Raw genomic sequence first — 22,343 nt, 5'->3', positions numbered from 1 at the left:
ATTGAATACAGTGGAAAACAGTGGATCTCCAGGGATTAATGTTTATAGCTGTACCCACCAACTCACACCACATCAGAAGGCCCCATACTTCCAGTTTCTCCTCCAGTATCCCAACCCCCCCTTTCAAGCTAGTCATGAACCCCTCTGGACCCCCTCCCCCCAAACACAGTTTCAGTATCTTTTCTTTCTCTCACACAGACACACAGACATTATATGCTCTTCCACTGGTGTTTAAAATGAAGTCATAATCTCCTGCTTTCAAGACATCACATTCTTTTAAACTTTATTTAGTTTTTAATGCCAACAAAAAGTGCAATACAATTTACATACAAATAATAATTAAATAAGCACTTATAAACAATCAGAATCTATACAAAAAATAAAATTCCCTCCCCCATCCAACATTACCATCAGGAATAATACCAAAACAAAAGATATGCCCCCCTCCCATCCCCCCCCAGATGTGTGGGTGCAAAACAACGGAAAATAAAGATAAAGCTAAAGGGCAACTATAACAAATCTACAAAAGACGTCAATGTACCCCCAAACCAATTTGAATATCATATTATGCCTCAGCAAGTCAGCATTAATTTTCTCATACTTATAAGTTACTAGTCTGTGGCCATAATGAAGTCTCTGATATCTCAGATTATGGAAAAGGTGTGAGTGAATGAAGCATGTGGGGATCTCTTAGAGCAGGGGTGCCCACACTTTTTGGGCTTGCGAGCTACTTTTTAAATGACCAAGTCAAAATGATCTACCATCAATAAAATTTTAAAAAAAACACAAAGCACACTGTATGCATAGAAAATGTTAATCATCATTCTTATTCCAGGGTTTTTCAAAGAGGTCAAAGCAGATGACTCTAAGCACTATCACCTCAGTAACAACCATACAAAAATAGACAAATATACCCCCTCCCTTTTTACTAAACCACGATAGCAGTTTTTAGCGCAGGGAGCTGCGCTGAATGCCCAGCGCTGCTCTCGACACTCATAGGCTCCCTGCGCTAAAATCTTCTATTGCGGTTTAGTAAAAGGGGACCTTAGTGTAAAATATAGACAGCAGATATAAATTCAGACACATTTTGATCACTAAATTTAAAATAAAATCATTTTCCCTACCTTGTCTAGTGATTTCATGAGTCTCTGGTTGCACTTTCTTCTTCTGACTGTGCATACAATCTTTCTTCCCTTCTTTTAGCCTGTATGCTTCTTCTCCTCCAGACCTCATTCCTTCCCCCCCCCCCCCACTTTTCCTTCCTCTTCCCTGCCCTTTCTTTCTCTCTGCCTCCCTTTCATTTTTTTCTGTTTCTCTTCTTTCCTTCTGTATCCCTGCCTGCCCTTTTTCTTTCTTTCTCCCTGCCCTCCCCCAAGCCACTGCCACTGCCATTACCATCGGAGACCAGGACCCAAACACCACCAATAACAGGCCCCAAGCTCTCCCTGCTTCGGCCAACCAGCATTCCTCTCCCCGACGTCAATTCTGCCGTCGGGAAGAGGAAGGCTGATCAGCCCAAGATCGTGATCAACCTATTGGGGGAAATGCTGCCGGGTCCTGCCTTCACGGAAACAGAAAGTAGGCAGGACCCGGCAGGAACAAGAACAAATGCTTCACTAACCTGTCTCCCGCATTAGCCCGTAGCGAACGCTTGCTTCAGGGCTCTCAACATGTGCGTGCCGGCTTCCCTTCTTCCCCCCCCCCGGACATAACTTCCAGTTTCGGAGGGAAGAGAAGAGAAGCCGGCACGCACACGTTAGAGCCCGGAGCATAAGTTCGCTAGGGGCTGAAATCTCCAAGCCGGTTTTTTTTTGGGGGGTTTAATGTTCAGCAGCGGCAGATGACAGCTGGGCGGACCGCCCAGCTAAAAGGCCCTAGGGAGAACACTGGAGAGGAAGGCTGATCGGCCCGTAGATCAGGACGGCAACACGAGTGCGATCGACTCGAGTTGCCTTCCTGAGCTACTGATCGATCGCGATCGACGCGTTGGGCACCCCTGTCTTAGAGAGAGGAAGAGATAATGGTTACTGTGGATGGGCAGACTGGATGGGCCATTTGGCCTTTATCTGCCATCATGTTTCTATGCTTCTTTATCTGTTAGCCAAATGGTAACCATGATTATGCAATCTGATAGGTGCCTGTACGAATTCATGCATTGAAAAGTTGGCTTGTTTTCAATATTCTGAAAGCCACTCTTTAAAGGATCATTTGAATTAAATAGTTTATCATTTACTATTTAAAACTTCCACTTGTTGCATAATTTCTAGTAATGTCACTAGAGCAGGTTAAACTTTAAATGGTTATTATCTGGGAATGGAAAGGTCATTTTTAGTACTTTTAGAATCCCTCCAGTGGTCATCTGGTCAGTTTAATCCTTTTTAGCATTTAGATGCTTTTAAAATAGGTCTAGCTCCAAACATCTAAAATAAAAGCCCAGGTCCTCTTGTTAAAGGTTTGATTATGTATGACGAGCGTCTAAGTCCTAAGCCTGTCCTAAGCCCACCCAAAACACTCCTCTAAACCCCCCCCCCCCCCGCCACCCCCTTTAAGATTTAGATGCACTAGAGAGAAAACAACCAAAAAGATGTGCGCAGCAGCCTCGAAAAAAGCCAACAGGATGCTGGGCATCATAAAGAGGGGCATCACAACCAGGACGCGGGAAGTCATCATGCCATTGTATCGAGCGATGGTGCGTCCACATCTGGAATACTGCGTTCAGTATTGGTCGCCATTCCTCAAGAAGGACATGGAGGTACTTGAGAGAGTCCAAAGGAGAGCAACGAAACTGGTAAGAGGACTGGAACACTGCCCATACGCCGAGAGGTTGGATAGGCTGGGGCTCTTCTCTCTGGAAAAAAGGAGGCTCAGGGGAGATATGATAGAGACCTTCAAGATCATGAGGGGCATAGAGAGGGTGTATAGGGACAGATTCTTCAGACTGAAGGGGACAACAGGTACGAGGGGGCATTCAGAGAAACTGAAGGGAGATAGGTTCAAAACAAATGCAAGGAAGTTTTTTTTCACCCAAAGGGTCGTGAACACTTGGAATGCGCTACCGGAGGAAGTGGTCAGGCAGAGTACGGTACAGAGATTCAAACAGGGATTGGACGGATTCCTGAGGGATAAAGGGATCGTGGGATACTGAGAGAAGTATCCAGGAAATAAGTATAGAAACCCGACCAGGTCGTGCATGTGCAAGACCGGAGGGTTAGGACTTCGATGGGAAGATAGGACTTCAATGGGAAACCAAGGTGGCAAGGGGGCCCCTTCTGGTGATTCAGACAGGTCGTGACCTGTTTGGGCCGCCGCGGGAGCGGACTGCTGGATATGATGGACCTATGGTCTGACCCGGCAGAGGCACTGGTTATGTTCTTATGTTCTTATGTCTAGAAAGCCTGTTTTAAGAATGCCCATGTGGACATTTTGACTAGTAAGACGTCCAAGAGCTGGTTTATGCTGTCTTTTGGACATCTTTTTTTTTTAATGAGCTTGATGGTACCTAAAATTTAGGAGCTGACTAGTGCAGTGCTAAGTGCGATTCTATAAAAGTTAGGCTCACTTGATAGAATCACGCTGAGCGCCACTTAAGTGGCTTTAGGCATTGCTAGGTGTTTTAACTATAAGTGCAGCTTATTTATATCAGGCTTTTTGGGGCTTAAATGCATGCACCTAACTTAGGTGCCTACCAGCACTTAAGTCCAAAACAGTGGCCTACATTTGAAACACACCCATGATCCACCCCTAACCATTGGAGAGAAAGCCAAGGAGGCCTCTACGACGAAGTCAATAAGCCAAGAAAGAAAGTCGTGAGGGAAAAATGTCAATCACTCGGCAGTGGACAGTCCAAAATTCACTTTATTAAATGGCAGCACCATATGAATCTATTCACCAAAACACTGCCAGTGTCAAGTCTACAGATTCATATGGTGCTGCCATTTAATAATGTGAATTCTGGACTGTCCGCTAATGAGTAATCTACCCTGAACCATGCCTACTTTGTGTAAGTGCCTAATTTAATTGTTTAATAGACTTAATTGGCACTGATAATTGACAATTAGCACCTCATAATTGATGTCACTTGCCTTTAATTGGATGTTAGGTGCCTAACTTGGTAAGCGCCTACCACTCTGAGGTAGGTGTCTAGTCCAAGTCATCTACCTCAGAGTGGTAGGCGCTTACCAAGTTAGGCACCTAACATCCAATTAAAGGCAAGTGACATCAATTATGAGGTGCTAATTGTCAATTATCAGTGCCAATTAAGTCTATTAAACAATTAAATTAGGCACTTACATCAGCTAGGCATGCCAATATAGCAATTCCATAATAGGCACTCATTTTGAGCACTGAATTTTGAGTACCATTTATTGAATCTAGAGCCCTCTACATATAATTAGGTAGCTTCAGTTTAGGCCAATCAGAGGGTGTTGTCAAGTGCCCATCACATCTGGTTCCAATGAAGATACCTGTAACCCTCTTTTTGCTTCTATTACCTATACAAATTCAGTGAAAAGTAAAGCTTTGTTATACAAATTATCGGTAGGAAAACATTGTGATTAGATGTATCACACTTTAAAATTTCAGCCCAAATTATTATCATTGTTTGATTTCCTTTGCTGAACCTTGTCTCTGAACTCCTATAGCATTTCTGAAGATATACATATAATATATAAGAATTGTATGACATCCAGGACCAGAAATAGGGCTTCTAAACAATAAAAAGTCATCATTTGCTTATAGATTTACCTAATATCAGAGGCTTGATTACAGTACAGTGTCATTCAAAATCCCAAACATGCTGTATGATAGCTTAAAATCAAAGTTACCAAACGTCCAAAATCCACCTAAACGCGTCGGGAAAGCCATATATATCCAAACCACAAAATCAAAGCGGGAGGAACAGGACATCCAGAGATGCACAATATGGGCGTGTTGTGGGCAGTACATGGGCGGTGCATGGGTGTGCACACAGACTCGACGTCCAGGTACTTTAACCAAACCCGGTATGTTTTATTTGGACGTTGCGACAAATGCACAGAATTGGACCTGCTTCAAAAGTGTCTGCGCCGATATCCAGACTGTCTATTGACCCATCAGTGTTCTGGTTGTGTTGGAGAGCTAGAGCAGAGCTTTTCTGTGACTAACTGCAGAGTGACTGAGTGCAAGATTGGCTGACTGTCTGTGTGCCTCTCTCTCTCTCTCTCTGCCTGACCCATTTCTTACAAACCTCACCCCATACCTCACAGACCCCAGCCTAGGGTTACCAGGCATCTGGATTTCCCCGGACATGTCCTCCTTTTGAGGACATGTCCGGGGGTCCGGATGGCTTTTCAAAACCTGGCACTTTGCCCGGGTTTTGAAAAGCTGTGTCGGGCAGGGTAGAAGTCCAGGCATGTGCGGCCATCACACGATGGCCTTGCATGTGCAGACTTCTTCCCTGCCCAAAAAGAGCAGGCAGTGGGGGGCAGGGCTAGGGTGGGATTGTGGGCGGGATTCAGGTGGGGATGGGCAAAACTAGGCAGGCCTGGAGGCGGGGCTAGGGGGTCCAGATTTTCTGAAAGGAAAATCTGACAACCCAACCCCAGCCATCCCACCTCCCCACCCTTCCTACATGATACCTGGAAGGTGATACCCTCACCTTGCTCTCTGTTGCTGCGCTCTCTGTTGCTGCGCTCTCTCCCTCAGTCTGTCCCATGTGCAGGAGCTGATTGTCTCACCTGTGTGTGAGGGGGTGGGCTGACTGAGTACTGCTCTTGCTAGCTGTAAGTGCATCTGTCATCTGTCTAGGGGAGGGGAGCACATCCTTTGGTGGATGGTGGGAGATAGTGGGCTGCACTTGTGGTAGTGATGTTAACTTCAATTAATGATTTTAACATCTTGTAATCAATTAACTCACATGTACATCTGTCCTGGTGACCTATACAGAATATAGGCGTTAGCGCACAACAGACATTGCCTTATATGCAGTGCTAGATATCGTGGGATCACTTGCACCATCGGAAGCTAAAAGAAAATAGTGCGATTGCAGAGAACATCTATGTGCCATGGCCAAAGATACACCCTTCAGAGAGCTCCATTCCCTCTCCTGGACATCCAACTCCCCCTCACACACACACACACACACACACACACACAAGATGACCATTAATACTATGAGATGACTGCTTGCGTTCATGGTGGTTATTTTGGATCCAGGTGCAGTCCCAGTAGCAGAGGGTCTTAGCTGCCACCTGAGGAATAATAGACTACCATCGAGACCCCTTTAATAGATCCTTGTGGGGGACTGAGGATGGAAGGCGGTCAGACTTTGGGGAGGCAGGGCTATTTTGGATGGGAGGGTTTGGAAAAGGAACTTGACATGGGAGGGAAATCAGAATGGATACTTGATCTAAGATGATCGGAAGGGGTACTTGACAGGAGGGAATTGAAAGAGTAACTTCACAGTGAGGAGAGGGGGTGTCAAAAGGAGGATATGATACACCTCCTTTGACAGTACACAGCAGTCATGACAGCTATCGTGTGGTAGTGATCCTACTCTAGCTATTACAGAAGGCCTGTCCTCTGCTGCCAGTAGTCCTGAAGTTACAATGCAATTTTTACTGTGTGTTTTGAGATGAAAGCATGAGCCCATCCTACTGTCTACTGTGTGGTAAATCTCACATTAGCCACAACGAGCAAAAAACATCAATACTCTACTACCCAAAGGAGAAATGCCGGAAAGAAAAAATAAATGCCGGAAAGAAAAAAACGGCAAAGTGGAGCAGATGAACTGAATGTTTTCAGGTTTATTAGTAACATAAAAATAACAAAAGTCAATCATGAGACAAGAATTCTTCCCCCCCTCCTCTGGTCAAGGAAGAAATTGAACCACTTTTAAGAAGTGACCCCCCCCCCCTCCTTTCATTTCCTTTCCTCCCCTTTTTACCTTCCTTTTAATTTTTTTTACTTCGATGTATTTTATCCTCCCACCCTAATCCCTCTACCTTATGTATCAATCTAATCTAAGTCTTGTCCATTAAATTATCTAAATACTTAGTTTATGACCCTTTTAAAAAAAAAAATTTAGAACTAAATTTAAATTTTATTATTGTAATTTGCACTTATTTTTTTACTCTGTAAACCGATCAGATACTCGCTGATGGTCTACCGATTCAACTTGGAAACTTCATAAAAACAATAGTGACTGCCAATAAAAACAAAGTCCCAAATGTATATCAATCTGTATTAGAATCAGTTGATCATCTGTATATGAAAAAGTTTACCTTGATGTAAGCAATGGAAGTTGAAAATGAATCTAATATATCAAGTTAGCTGGCAAGTGGTGTAGCTGCCTCTGCACCTTGAGGTTGTGAGCCCAATTCCCACTGCAGCTCCTTGTGACCTTGGGCAAGTCACTTAACACTTCACTGTCTCCGGCCCCAAAAAATGTGTAAACCGCTTTGATTGTGACCACACAGAAAAAGTGGCATATCAAGTCCCATTCCCTTAACCCTAATATTTTAATCTACACTTGCCACAATTTATGGGTGTTTAAATGTCTACCTTGGGTGACTGTCACCGTCCAAATAAGATTTGTGATCTATTAAATTTTGCCTGCCTAGATCCTTTGGTGTTATTGTTTACCTTATAGATACAATATGGTTTTTAAAGTAGTAATGTTTCCTTTGTAGGTGTAAATGCTTTGCTATACTAAACTATTTATATGAAGACTATTACAAATCTTTCATGGAATAGTAGAATAATGTTTGTGTGTTTGAATTTAAAACTAGTTTGGTTTGGTGCATGGATTTTTACTTTGAACTTTATTTTTCTCACTTTTTAAATTGAAGATATCCCGGGAAATGATCATTTACTTATGTTTTCAGTTCAATCTAATGCAAAGTATATACAGTTTTTATATATAAAAGCCTTTTTAAGGTTATTTGATACATATATATTTTTTATATCAAGGTCTATAGAAACATAGAAACATAGAATATGACGGCAGAAAAGGGCTATAGCCCATCAAGTCTGCCCACTCTAATGACCCACCCCCCTGACTTTACTCCCTTAGAGATCCCACGTGAATGTCCCATTTTCTCTTAAAATCTGACACGCTGCTGGCCTTAATCACCTGTAGAGGTAGACTGTTCCAATGATCGACCACCCTTTCTGCGGTGTGGGACGCTATCAAAAGCTTTGCTGAAGTCCAAATATATCACGTCCAGAGACTCACCGGCATCCAGTTGTCTAGTTACCCAGTCAAAGAAGCCAATCAGATTAGATTGGCAGGACCTGCCCTTGGTAAATCCGTGTTGGTGGGGATCACGTAGGTTTTCTATGATCATTTGTATATGTTATCCTGTTCATATTGTATGATTGCACAAGTAAGTTTTAACAGAGTTAATCTATATTTTATTGCCTGGCTGATATTTATCACACTGCCCTGGCAATACATTGTTATATAAATTAATTTTTAGTTATTGTTAGGATCCTTGTATGTTATGTATTTAGGAAGGTGCTAAAAACATATCTATTTTCATTATAGTCTCGCTATGATTCATAATGTCTATATTGCTAACCTTATTAATCTTATTGACATTTGCAGGGTATAAAAAACAATATGCTAGATGTAATTTACTTGGATTTCAGCAAAGCCTTTGAAACAGTTCCTCATAGGAGGCTGTTGAACAAACTTGAAGGGCTGAAGTTAGGACCCAAAGTGGTGAACTGGGTCAGAAACTGGCTGTCGGACAGACGCCAGAGGGTGGTGGTTAATGGAAGTCGCTCGAAGGAAGGAAAGGTGAGTAGTAGAGTCCCTCAGGGATTGATGCTGGGGCCAATCCTGTTCAATATGTTTGTGAGTGACATTGCTGAAGGGTTAGAAGGAAAAGTGTGCCTTTTTGCAGATGATACCAAGATTTGTAACAGAGTAGACACCGAAGAGGGAGTGGAAAATATGAAAAAGGATCTGCAAAAGTTAGAGGAATGGTCTAATGCCTGGCAAATAAAATTCAATGCAAAGAAATGCAGAGTAATGCATTTGTGGATTAATAATAGGAAGGAACTGTATATGCTGAGAGGAGAGAAGCTGATATGCACGGACGGGGAGAGGGATCTTGGGGTGATAGTGTCCGAAGATCTAAAGGCGAAAAAATAGTGTGACAAGGCAGTGGCTGCTGCCAGAAGGATGCTGGGCTGTATAAAGAGAGGCATAGTCAGTAGAAGGAAGAAGGTGTTGATGCCCCTGTACAGGTCATTGGTAAGGCCCGCTTGGAGTATTGTGTTCAGTTTTGGAGACCGTATCTGGTGAAGGACGTAAGAAGACTTGAGGCGGTCCAGAGAAGGGTGACGAAAATAATAGGAGGCTTGCACCAGAAGATGTATGAGGAGAGACTGGAAGCCCTGAATATGTATACCCTAGAGGAAAGGAGAGACAGGGGAGATATGATTCAGACGTTCAAATACTTGAAGGGTATTAACGTAGAACAAAATCTTTTCCAGAGAAAGGAAAATGGTAAAACCAGAGGATATAATTTGAGGTTGAGGGGTGGTAGATTCAAAGGCAATGTTAGGAAATTCTACTTTACGGAGAGTGGTGGATGCCTGGATGCCTGGAATGTGCTCCCGAGAGAGGTGGTGGAGAGTAAAACTGTGACTGAGTTCAAAGAAGCGTGGGATGAACACAAAGGATCTAGAATCAGAAAATAAGATTAAATATTGAACTAAGGCCAGTACTGGGCAGACTTGCACGGTCTGTGTCTGTATATGGCTGTTTGGTGGAGGATGGGCTGGGGAGGGCTTCAATGGCTGGGAGGGTGTAGATGAGCTGGAGTAAGTCTTAACAGAGATTTCGGCAGTTGGAACCCAAGCACAGTACAGGGTAAAGCTTTGGATTCTTGCCCAGAAATAGCTAAGAAGAAAAAATTAAAAAAATTTAATTTGAATTAGGTTGGGCAGACTGGATGGACCATTCGGGTCTTTATCTGCCGTCATCTACTATGTTACTATGTTAATATAGTATTGTATGTATAATTAAAGGCCCCTTTACCAGGGTGTGCTAATGGATTTGGTGCATGATAATGATTAGGATATATTAAATGCCATGTAGCCCATAGGAATATAGGCCCAGATTCTATAAATGGTGTCAATATTGGCAGGCACCTAAAAATGTCAATCATGATCAGTGCCATTTACAGAATCCCACCTGCGGGAAAGATAGGTGCCAGAAACGTAGGCCAAGGTTTACTAGGCCTACCTTTGCAAGGTACCAAACCTATCTTTGCAGGAATTGTGCCTACATATATGTGCTTTAGGTTGCCTAACACCACTCCCAGTGTTGGCCATGCCTACAGTGGCATTCGGCGGCCTTAAGCACCTACATAGATGTGATTCTGATACTTTGAAATTCAGTTAATAACGTCATTTGAATGGCTTTTTTAAATGAGACTGGGCGCCCACCGGTGCCTAAAAAATTAGCACCAGTTCAAGAATACTATCATACTAACATAGTAGATGATGGCAGATAAAGATCCGAATGGTCCATCTAGTCTGCCCAACCTGGTTCAATCTAAAAATTTGTTGTTGTTCTTTTTCCTTCTTCTTCTTCTTAGCTATTTCTGGGCAAGAATCCAAAGCTCTGCCCGGTACTGTTCTTAGGTTCTAACTACTGAAGTCGCCATCAAAGCTCACTCCAGTCCAGTGGTCTCAAACTCAAACTCTTTGCAGGGCCACATTTTGGATTTGTAGGTACTTGGAGGGTCTCATAAAAAATATCTAATGTCTTATTAAAGAAATGAAAATTTTGTATGAGATAAAATTCTTTATAGTTTATAAATCTTTCCTTTTAACTAAGTCTTAATAATAATATTGTAATTTGTAGCTAAAGAGATATATGATCAAGAAATTGTTTTATTTTACTTTTGTGATTATGATAAACATACCGAGGTCCTCAAAATAGTACCTGGTGGGCTATATGTGGCCCCCGTGCCACGAGTTTGAGACCACTGCTCCAGTCCATCTATACCCTCCCAGCCATTGAAGCCCTCCCCAGCCCATCCTCCACCAAACAGCCATATACAGACACAGACCATGCAAGTCTGTCCAGTACTGAAGTATGTTCTTCAATATTTACTATTATTTTCTGATTCTAGATCCTTTGTGTTCATCCCATGTGTTTTTGAACTCCGTCACTGTTTTCATCTCTACCACTTCTCTCGGGAGCACATTCCAAGCATCCACCACCTTCTCCGTAAAGAAGAATTTCTTCACATTGCTCTTGAGTCTACCACCCATAATAGGCTTTGTGGCATTTAGCATGTGTTTATCATTGGCACGCGTTAAATCCTGTTAGCGTGTCTTAGTTAATTTGACCCCTGATGTAGGTACTTAATACCTTATTCCCCTGCCAGATCTCTTAGATCAGCAGATCATCATTTATTAACCATTCCAACACTAAAGGTAATAGGCACTAGAAGAAATACAACTTTTTCTATTTTTGGACCTCAGGTCTGGAACAAACTTCCTATTTTTCTACGCGCTGAAATCTCTCTAGAAAAGTTTAAAAAGAACTTAAAAAGTTACCTTTATAAAGATGCATTTGATTCTTAAATTTGATAATCTTTTTTTTCCTTTCTTCCCCTATCTATACCTTTCCTGATGTTGTTCCTCCTTAAATTTTTTTTTATTTTTTATTTTAAACAAATGTAATTTTATCCCAGTAGTCCTTATGTATTCTTTACTGTCTATGGATATGTTTTTATGTCTATTGTTTAAATGATGTATTTATTTCCCCAATTTTAATTTTTGTAATACGCATTGAAAATATTTGATATTGCGTGTAAATTAAAATCTTAATAAACTTGAAACTTGAAACTAGGCATTGTAACAGGTTGTTTTTATTCCTTTTAAGAATAAAGGATTGCACTTGCTTATTGATTGCAATTTGTTTGAATGGTGGTTATTCTTTCCATGTTACCTTAGAGCAGTGGTTCCCAAACCTTCCTGGGGGACCCCCAGCCAGTCAGGTTTTCAAGATATCCCTAATGTATATGCATGAGAGATTTGCATATAATGGAAGTGACAGGTATGCAAATCTCTCATGCATATTCATTAGAGATATCTTGAAAACCTGACTGGCTGGGGGTCCCCCAGGACAGGTTTGGGAACCACTGCCTTAGAGCTTAGATTTTTTTTTTCCAGACTATAGATTTGTCATTGTTTTGTCTCTGCCATCTTGTCACTTAGAGCCAGGCTGTTACAATAAGTAAACGGTGAAACATGAGGAAGAACAAAAAAGAGAGATTAAAAAATTGACTGAGACAGAGAAAAAAGTAAAAAAAAAAAAGAAAAAAAAGAGATTTGAGAAACAGATAAAGATAATATGGAAAGAGAAGAAGAAAAGAGGGTTAACACTAAAAGTCACATGAGCAATTTTGTGAACTATTTAAGAAGGTAAATTATTAACTTGTTTCAAAAGTATTTGTGCGGAACTGACTGGAGTAATGTTCCCCGCCTCTTGCAATATTCCTGCACTTGTGGAATAGTACAGATGGTAAATGTAAGACCTTGTCAAGGACTTTCTGGCTGTCCTTTTTTTTTTTTTTTTTTAAATTCTTCATCACCACACACAGCCCTAATCTGTCCTCAAAAATCAAGTTTTTGCTCTGTGTTCTCACCAGCAGGGCTGGGGTTTTGTTTTTTTTTTTGAGAGGGGGGTGAAGGTGTGGGAAAAGAAGACCAGTAGAATAACTACTTTTGTCCTAGCACTATGTATATCCCATATTAGCCACAACGAACAATAAAACTTCAATACCCAAAGGAAAAACCAAAAACAAATACCAAAAAGAAAAAAAAAATGGAGTAGATGATCTGAACACTTTGAGGTTTATTAGTAACATAAAAATAAAATAAAATAAGAAATAAGTTCATAAAAACAATAGTGGCTGGCAATAAAAACAAAGACCCAAATGTATATCAATCTGTATTAGAATCAATTGGTCATCTGTACATGAAAAAAGTCCACCTTTTCTGTCCTAGCACTATGCTGGTCCCCCTTGGTAAAGATGATTGATGTTGCTAAAGTAGAGTTTCAGGGTGTCTGGTACTGGTTGGACCCCCCCTCTTTCATTTCTGCCCTAGGCAGCATAAATCCTGCTCATTAACCTTGAATACTTCCGGTTAGAGAATGCAGTGACAGAATTCATCACCGTCCCCAACTCTGCAGATAACTGTGGGAAACCATCCCGTGTCATTCCTTAGTGTCTAACTCAACCTCAGTCCTTCTACACCAGCATTCTTCAATGCAAGGCTTGAGGGTCAGTGGCTGCACTCATTCATACTCTGATTCTTCCCTCTCTCTTTAAAGAATGACATGGGGATGGTTTCCCACGGTTATAAATTTCCATTTTTAAAATCTTGTTATTGAAATTTTAACACGTGAAATGTGAAAATGCAAAAGGAGATTATATGATACAAATGATCATCAACATAGATGCAACAATAAGCATCCATGTATATTTAATCTAACTTAATAGACATATGAAGCCACGGGGACGGGAACAGTGATAAATTCTGTCAGAGTGTCATTCTCTACTTCTGGTTTCTTCCAGTCTAATTCCAAAGCAGTGTATGCCTTTTTTTCTTTTTTTAATACTTTATTCATTTCATATCTTAAATCAAGTACAATAAATACAAATATCAATTTCAATTTCAAATACACTTGACATCTTATAAACAACCCTTATAAAATATAATAATATCCCCCTTCCTTATATAATTATGAAAAATATATTCATTCTATTATAATAAAAAAAATACCCACCCACTCTCCCTCCCCTATTTTTCTTGAACTTTTTAATTCAAGGAAGAATAATTTTTAATCTTTACAAAAATCCATCAATGGCCTCCACATATCCTTAAATTTGTTATAATTCCCTTTTTGGACAGCTAACGCCCTTTTCATTTTATATATATGACAAACAAATATCATCTAATAATAACAAATTATTGTTAATTTAACTGGGATTGCCATTCAACAGATCACTTGTAATTGGAAAAATTGGAGTGGTATTAATTATTGTTTCTGGTGGAATTCTGTTTGTCATATATATAAAATGTATGCCTTTTTTTCTATTAAAAGTACATCCACAATTTCCAGGTTATAGTTGGACGAGGCTATGTAAAAATACCTATGCCTTTCCTATTTGATGGGATGAGCATCAGCCTTTTATCCTGGACACCACCCCATGTGTGAGAACTTAATTTTATCTTCTGCTTACCTGTTTCAAAGAAGCAACAGAGGTGGTGTAAAACAAACAATTACATTAAAAGAAGTGAAATATACAGTGGTGTGTAAAAGTCCTGCGTCACATGGTGAAATTCAAATATTTATTCATTTGAGATTCACCCCCTCTTTTACTAAGGTGCACTAAATCAATTAGCACGCGCTAATCGATTAGTGCACCTTAATAAAAGAGGGCCTCAGTTAACTGAAGCTAATTTTGTCTAAAAAGTATAAATCAAAGTAATTTCATGCAATTTTCGGTTCTTCATTGATAACTGTGACTATTCAGTAACATCAGATTGATCAGAATAATTTTGATAACAGGAATAAGAGTTTATGTGAAAATTGAATCAAAATTCACCAATCAGCAGTGTAGCATTTGCAGCAAATCAGAAGTGATATTTTTGCAGCCAATCAGCACTAAGCTTCACTACATGGTAAGAAGTATAAATTTCTGGGATTCCTGCAACTGGTATCAGTCAAACTGATTGACCTGCGACATCAATAGCAATGAAGTCCAAATTTCAGGTCTTGTTGGAGGAAAACCAGGTTCTTGGTAAAGAGGGGTATTCCAGCAGACAGATTACACAGAGGGTGAGATGCAATCAAAGTACAGTGATCAGGGTGCTTCAGAAGGAGACAGGAGGAACACAGGATAGACAGTATTCAGGTTGACCAAGAGCGACAAGTTACAGACAAGATTGGCAATAGGAAGCGGACGTCACCTCTGTTGCTGAGAGAGTGACAGGACAAGTGCTTATTGTTCCCCTTCCTTTTGTTTTGGTCCTTCTCCCCTCTTTCTCTTTATACAAATTGTATTTCTGCCCTTCTCCATCCTGTATCGGTAAGTTAATGTTTGTCAGTGCGTTTGATTGTTTGTAGCATTATTTGTAATTTGTTTTTAACGTTCGCTCTTTTTTAACTTTGTTTTTATATTATGTAAAACCGCTTTGAATTTTAATAAGGCGGTATATCAAATTTTTAAATAAACCTGAAACCTGATGGTTAGTGCAAGCATAGTGAGGCGTAGGTGCCTGGAATTTGGTTTGAGAGGGTGTAAAGCTAGGGAAAAAACCACTACTGACTGTGCAGCAAAGAAAGCGAAGAATGGCATGGGCTGTGCAATTTGGCAAGTGGACAAAGGAATTGTCGGAGAAGGTGTTATTTAGTGATGAGAGCACTTCCTGCATCTTGGGTGATCAGTGCAGAATGTATGAACGCAGATATCCAGGAATTCTCAAGCCAGAATGTCTCAACCTGTCAGTTAAGCATCCTACAAAGGTCATGGTATGGGGATGTATGGCGGCAAGTGGTGTTGGTCGGTTTCATATTGTAGAGGGCATGGTGAATGCAGTGAAGTACATTGAAATCCCGCAGAAATGCATGTTGCCTTCAGCAGAGAACTTGTTTACTTCTTTCAAGATGATAATTCACCATGTCATCGAGCAAAAACTATACTCGAATGGAAAAGAAAGAAGGGAGTAAAGACAATTGATTGGCCTGCTCAGTCACCAGATCTCATTCCAATTGGGAACCTGTGGCACAAGCTGTCACTGGCAATATATATATATATATATATATAATAGCCAACAGTGAAGCAAGAGCTGATTTTGTTATTGATTGAAGTTTGGACTAATAATAACTTTATTCTTTTATACCGCCATAACCAAAAGTTCTACGCGATTTACATTATAAAGAGCTGGACAGTCCACAAACATCTGGTGAAGCTGTTCCTCTCTATATCCGAAAGGTGTTGATTTGTCCACAAGAGCAAAGGCTGGCCAATCAAATATTGAAAGCAGTAGACAGGACAAAACAGCCCTGTTCAGGGCCAACTATAGAAATAAAAGTAAAACTAATAGTAATATAACAGAATCTATTACTACAATTTAATATCGAACAGCCATATGAGCACAATACATCATTGACAATGTTCAACAACATTTTTCTGGACTGAAAATTTATTTAAATGTATTTAAAGTCACATCTTTATCAAATACAAATGCACAGTAACTGAACATATGATAGTAGAATAGAAAATTAAATAAGAAAATACATAACAAATGGTTACATAGCTTAAAATGCATCGAACAAGTCAAGTGGTGCAGGACTTTTGCACACCACTTTATAGTGGTCTTATAGCACCTGTCTTATAGTGGCCACATATATTTGTTTAATGTGTCACCTATTCTCGCAGACAGGCTTCTGTCTCTACTTAATCCCATCCAGCTCTTTCCAGAGACCCAGCCTCCAAGTTCTGTATCCACATTCTTCCCTTGTTCAGCATTTCTCATTACTGCCTTTAGCTGATCAAGCCCACAGTGCATTCTCAATTCTCTCCCACACAGTTTTCTGCACAGGGAAAGAGAGTACTGGTCAACATCTCAACTCCTAAGTCAATGATGCAGTGGAACTCCCTATAAAACTTCTTTCAATGCTGTTCTTTGATCTGCCACTAGATGTCACTCTAAAATTAGCACTGATTGTTCCATTCTTCAAAGTTTAAAGATAGAGGGGCTAAAAAAATATCACAGCCTATAATTCTGATCCTCAGTCAAGAGATTCTCCTGCAGATATTGAAAATATGATCCCAGGTCTCAATATATTTTATTCTATTCTTATTTATTTATATTCTGCACTATTTTCATGATAGGGGAAGAGTGTGGTGTAGTGGTTAAAGCTACAGCCTCAGCACCCTATGGAGACACCTGGGGTCGCTTAAGCTCACCCAAGGTTACCATGCCTGTACCCAGCCTTGTGTCCAAATGCATCTCCCTGCACCTGCAACAAACACCTAGAGTGTAGGCGGCCTGCCTTGGGGTTTTGTTTTAGAAACCGTGCATCCAGATTGGCTGCTTACACAGCAGTAGGATACCTACCTCTGCCACCCCCCCCCCCCCCCAGAGCACATCTACAATTAACTGAACTATGTATGTTTGTTTAACATTTTATGCTTGTTACTATGGAAACTGTATAGGTAATATATGGTATATAAATTTTTAAATAAATAAAATAAATAAATATGTCCAATGTCAAATTATACTGCTGGAGGGTTGCAGACCAGTCAGATTTTCAGGATACTCCTGCAGGATATGCGTAAGGTATATTTACATACAACGGAAGCAATGCATCCAAATATCTGTTATGAAAATTCATTAGGAATATCCAGAAAACCTGACTGGGTTGCAACTCTTCAGGACTGGAGTTCAACACCTTGATCTAGTAAATACATGAGACAACAAAAGATAAAATAACTCACCTGAAGTCTCAGTGGGAGAAAAACATTTAATTCTTCCCAGTACGTTATTCCAAAAATGAAATCGTTTTTTCACGGTCCTGTTTTCTAAATACTCAAAGGTTATGTCTTGTGAATCTGCTTGTTTACTGCTTCTTAAGGAGACTGGCATCTCCTAAAACTCCATCTAGAACAGAAAATCAATCTCCCAAGGTGGCATTGAGTTAATTTAAGAACAAGGGAACTTTTGCTCGGATGTATGAGTACTGCAAAAAATTTCTATCGTAGATTTTGAATTGATATTCACATTATCCATGAACAAAGCTGCCATGGAATTGCTTTTCTATCCAGTCTTGAATATCAAATTCACATCTTCCCCAAATCACCAAAGCAGTCTTTCTGACATTAGGTACATTATATAGTTGAGAACAGCCCGGGCACCAATAAAAAAATGTGACCCTGTTTCCTTCTGGCCAGATTTGCCTTTCCCCAATTCAAGGGCAAAAGACAGATCTGGATGAAGCTGGAAACCCTGAGAAAATTAATTGGGAAGGGGAAATGATGCATGGCTTAAATCTACCCTGCAGAAGCCATTTACTGTTGACCTGTGCCTGTGCTAACCTACAGTTTTTAGCTACTTTGGAAAGATCTGTTAACCTATGATAGCTCCATCTCATAAAGAGAGAATGGAATATTTTGGAATGTGCATGAGTGGAGGAGGAGTCTAGGGTTTAGAGCATCAGCCCAACAATCCAGGAAGCCTGGTTTGAATACCACCGCTGCTCCTTCTGATCTTGGGCAAGTCACTTAACCTTCCGTTGTCTCAGGTATAAATTTAGGGGGCCTTTTCCTAAGGTGTGCCAAGACCTAATGTGCTAGAAAATGGCTTAGCATGTGGAAAAGTCTCATATTAGGACAGTGTTTTCAATGTAAAGCCCAGGGGGCAATGGCAGCCCCTGGAGACTTCTAAGGTGGCTCTCATCATATTCTGGCCTTTTTTTCTGCTACTCTTTGCCTCTCTAACCAAGTTCATGCCTGAAAAGGAAAAGTGGTTGGGAGGAAAAGTTGCAAGCTTGAACGACAAGGCATCTCTCAGTAGACTAAAAGAATGCATTTGGAAATGTTTACCTCCTTGAGGAAACTCTTGAAAAAAGTTTTGAAGGTGAGTTTGTAGGGTAGATCAGGGGTGTCAAAATCCCTCCTCGAGGGCCGCAATCCAGTCGGGTTTTCAGGATTTCCCCAATGAATATGCATGAGATCATGAGATCTATTTGCATGCACTACTTTCATTGTATGCTAATAGATTTCATGCATATTCATTGGGGAAATCCTGAAAACCCAACTGGATTGCGGTCCTCAAGGAGGGACTTTGATACCCCTGGGGTAGATGCTGTTGACAAATGTGGCAGCCCTGCAAGGGAAGACACATGGTGGATCCCCTAGACTCAAAGTGGCTCCAACCCCCAAATCAGTGAAGACCACTGCATTAGGATCTGCTAAGCCCATTTTGTAGCACCTCTTACTAAGAGGGCCGCTTAGATTGCAGCCCTCCAAGGACAGGGAAATACTAACTTTACATAAATTTAACTCACCTTGAGCTATTACTATAAAGGTGTGAACTAAATAGAAATAAAAATCCTTATCTTAGCATTGTCCTCTACATCAGTGTTTCTCAACTCAGTCCTTGAGTACCCCCTTGCCAGTCAGGTTTTCAGGGTATCCACAATGAATATGCATAAACTGCCTCCAGTGTATGCAAATTGCTTTCATGCAATTTCATTGTGGATATCCTGAAAACCTGACTGGCAAGGGGGTACTCGAGGAACAAGCTGAGAAACACTGCTCTACATAGTAAACTGGCTACACCATACTTCAGTAATATGGTATAGTTTAGTTCATAAGAACGTAAGAATAGTCTTACTGGGTCAGACCAATGGTCCATCTTTACAGAGGCCAATCCAAGTCACAAGTACCTGGCAAAAACCAAATAGTAGCAGCATTCCATGCCACCGATCCAGAGCAAGCAGTTGCTTCCCCCATGTTTGTCTCAATAGTAGACTATGGACTTTTCCTCAAGGAAATTGTTCAAACTTTTTTAAAAACCAGCTACATTAACCACTCTTTCTACATCCTCTGGCAACACATTCCAGAGCTTAACTATTCTCTGAGTGAAAAATATTTCCTCCTATTGAATTTATATTTAGACATTTTTATTGAAGGAACAAAAGAAAATACATATATAAAGGTATTCTTTACAAATGAATTCACATATCTATAAATTCCATTCCATATAATACATATTATAAAATAATATTATCAGTCCTTCCTTCATTTTATATTATAAACCATAATCTCTCATTATCACCCCCCTCTCTCCTCTTCCCTCTCCCTCCCTCCCCTTTCCCCCTCCCTCCCCCTCCCCCCCTTCCAACCCATTTCATTTCCCCTCTTCATCCCCTTCCCCCTTCACTCCATCCCATTTTCCCTTCACCCTCCCCGAATGAAAGGTGACAAAAAAACCCAAAGATCTGGAATGCAATTTAGACAACCATAGCTTCAGTGTAATTCACTGAGAATTAAATTTCTTGCTCTAGGTGAAAGTTTTTAAACATAGGGATCCCAAGTCCTTATAAAAAGATGAGTTCATCTAGGACAGTGGTAGGCAATTCTAGTCCTCGAGAGCCGGAACCAGGTCAGGTTTTCAGGATATCCACAATAAATATGCATGAGATAGATTTGCATCTCAAGGAGGCAGTGCATGCAAATCCATCTCATAAATATTCATTGTGGATATCCTGAAAACCTGACCTGACCAGGCTCAGGCTCTCAAGGACCGGAATTGCCTACCCCTGGTCTAGGAAATCGCCAAACCTCCCAGACCTCAAACAGAAGTAAACGATTCAACTGGTTCCTCCAATGCCAAAAACTTGGAGATTTTTCTGTAATCAATATTGCAAAGTACATTTATGCCCAAATAAAAGACATCTCCCACAAGCCTTACCAAAAATTACTCCCCATGGAGAACCCACAACAGGACTATCCCATAAAGAACCCAAATATAATAAGAACTGCAATTACTAAATTTTGTTGGGCCGGGAAAAAGCCAAAATTATCTTTTGGTATTTTATTAGGAACAGGGAAGAGAGATGGTATGGGACTTCCTGATTTTCGTATCTATGGGAGGGCTTGTTTATTAAGACATATTAGGAATTGGGTTCTGGATGATGTTTTATTTACTCCAATAGTTTATGAAAAAGCCTTTTATTATTCTTTTCATTTATTATTTCTTCTTCAGGTATATCAGTCTAAATTACTGGTTCATTTAAGATATAATTCTATTTTAACTCCAATGAGGTTAGTATGGGGTAGTTTAGTTAAATTATGGGGTTACAATCCGCATATAATTGGGGGTCTATGGGAGTTTATTATTTAGCACAGGTATTGGATGAGACAGGGAAGATAAGGAGTTTTCCTAACCTTTCTTTAAGAGTAGGAGGGAGCCTGGGTCTTTATACGCTTATTTGCAATTGGTGAATTATTTGAATAAATTACAGAGATCGGATCTTTCATGTGGAGTTCGTGATAGAATTCTATCTTTTTTTTAATCAATGTGAAGATATTCCTATTTCAGTATCTTTATTACGGTACATAAGTGGTGGTAGAATTTACTTCCAACTCGTACAATTGGAGTGAGGAGTTGGGAATTCAGATCTTACTTCTTGATTTTAGTCAAGCTATTAATAGATTACCAAAAATTATTATGGGCTTTGTTTGAAGGAAATGTACTTAAAGAGTTTTACATGGGGCTTATTTCTCCCAAATTCAAGCTTTTCATGCGGGTTTGGTAGATTCCCCAATTTGTATTAAATGTGATAAGCAGACTCCATCTTTTTTATATCTTTTTGAAGGTGCAGCCTCCAGAATTGTATACAATATTCTAAATGAGATCTCACCAGAGTCTTATACAGGGACATCAATACCTCCTTTTCCCTACTGGTCATACCTTTCCCTATGCAAACTAGCATCCTTCTAGTTTTCGCTATCACCTTTTCAACCTGTTTGGCCACCTTAAGATCATCACATACAATCACACCCAAATCCCGCTCTTTCATCGTGCACATAAGTTCTTTCCCCCCTAAACTGTACCATTCCCTAGGGTTTTTGCAGCCCAAATGCATGACCTTGCATTTCTTACCATCAAATTTTAGCTGCCAAATTTCAGACCATTTTTCAAGCACAGGGGTTTGCGCGCACTTATCTGCAGCGCGTGCTAAAAACGCTATTGCAGCTTAGTAAAAGGAGCCCTTAGTTATGTTAAGTGATCTTTCTTCATGTTATTCACACTATCCTAGGTGTCTACTCTATTGCAGATTTTGGTATCATCTGCAAAGAGGCAAATCTTACCCGACAGCCCTGCAGCAATATCTTTTATACAAAGTAACTAAGCTATTAAAGGCTTTGAACAACTCACTTATAACTTGTAACTGTCAAGCTCATTAATTGAACAATTAAAGTATAACCGCTATGGTTAACAAACAGAAGTAACAATTAAAGCAAAGAGGAGAAAAAGGCTTCAAGACCTCAGTGAGACAGAACTTTGAAGCATAATAGCTTTCATGTACTGCTCACATATATAAAGCCATCATTAGTCAAAAAAAAACACAAAAACCCACCTACTCTTACTTTACTTAGGGCTCCTTTTACTAAGCTACGCTAGCAGATTTAGCACGCACTTAGCGCACGCTAGACGCTAACGCCTCCATTGAGCTAGCGTTAGTTTTTCCACGTAGCACAGGGGTTTGCGCGCACTTATCTGCAGCGCGTGCTAAAAACGCTACCGCAGCTTAG

General features: G+C 40.3%; 1 protein-coding gene across 3 annotated transcripts in view; it reads right to left on the bottom strand.

Moving 5' to 3' along the window:
- The window catches only part of KCNJ1 (potassium inwardly rectifying channel subfamily J member 1), a 43,118-nt gene that overhangs the window by 11,528 nt on the left and 9,247 nt on the right, over window positions 1-22,343 (bottom strand). The window contains exons 2-3 of one of the 3 annotated variants that reach the window (XM_033917495.1): window positions 17,520-17,603; window positions 16,446-16,612 (exon numbers count right to left, since the gene is read on the bottom strand). The exons of 1 other annotated variant lie outside the window; for it this stretch is intronic. The gene's annotated coding sequence lies outside the window, so the exon portion shown is untranslated. Of the gene's footprint in view, window positions 1-16,445; window positions 16,613-17,519; window positions 18,641-22,343 lie in introns of those variants that run through there. One more of the 3 variants, XM_033917494.1, reaches the window with a different exon arrangement.

This window comes from Geotrypetes seraphini, chromosome 13 (assembly GCF_902459505.1).
Source record: "Geotrypetes seraphini chromosome 13, aGeoSer1.1, whole genome shotgun sequence".
Taxonomy (NCBI): Eukaryota; Metazoa; Chordata; class Amphibia; order Gymnophiona; family Dermophiidae; genus Geotrypetes; species Geotrypetes seraphini.
Note: the sequence above shows the minus strand (reverse complement) of the source record. Positions and strands in the feature narration are given on the sequence as shown.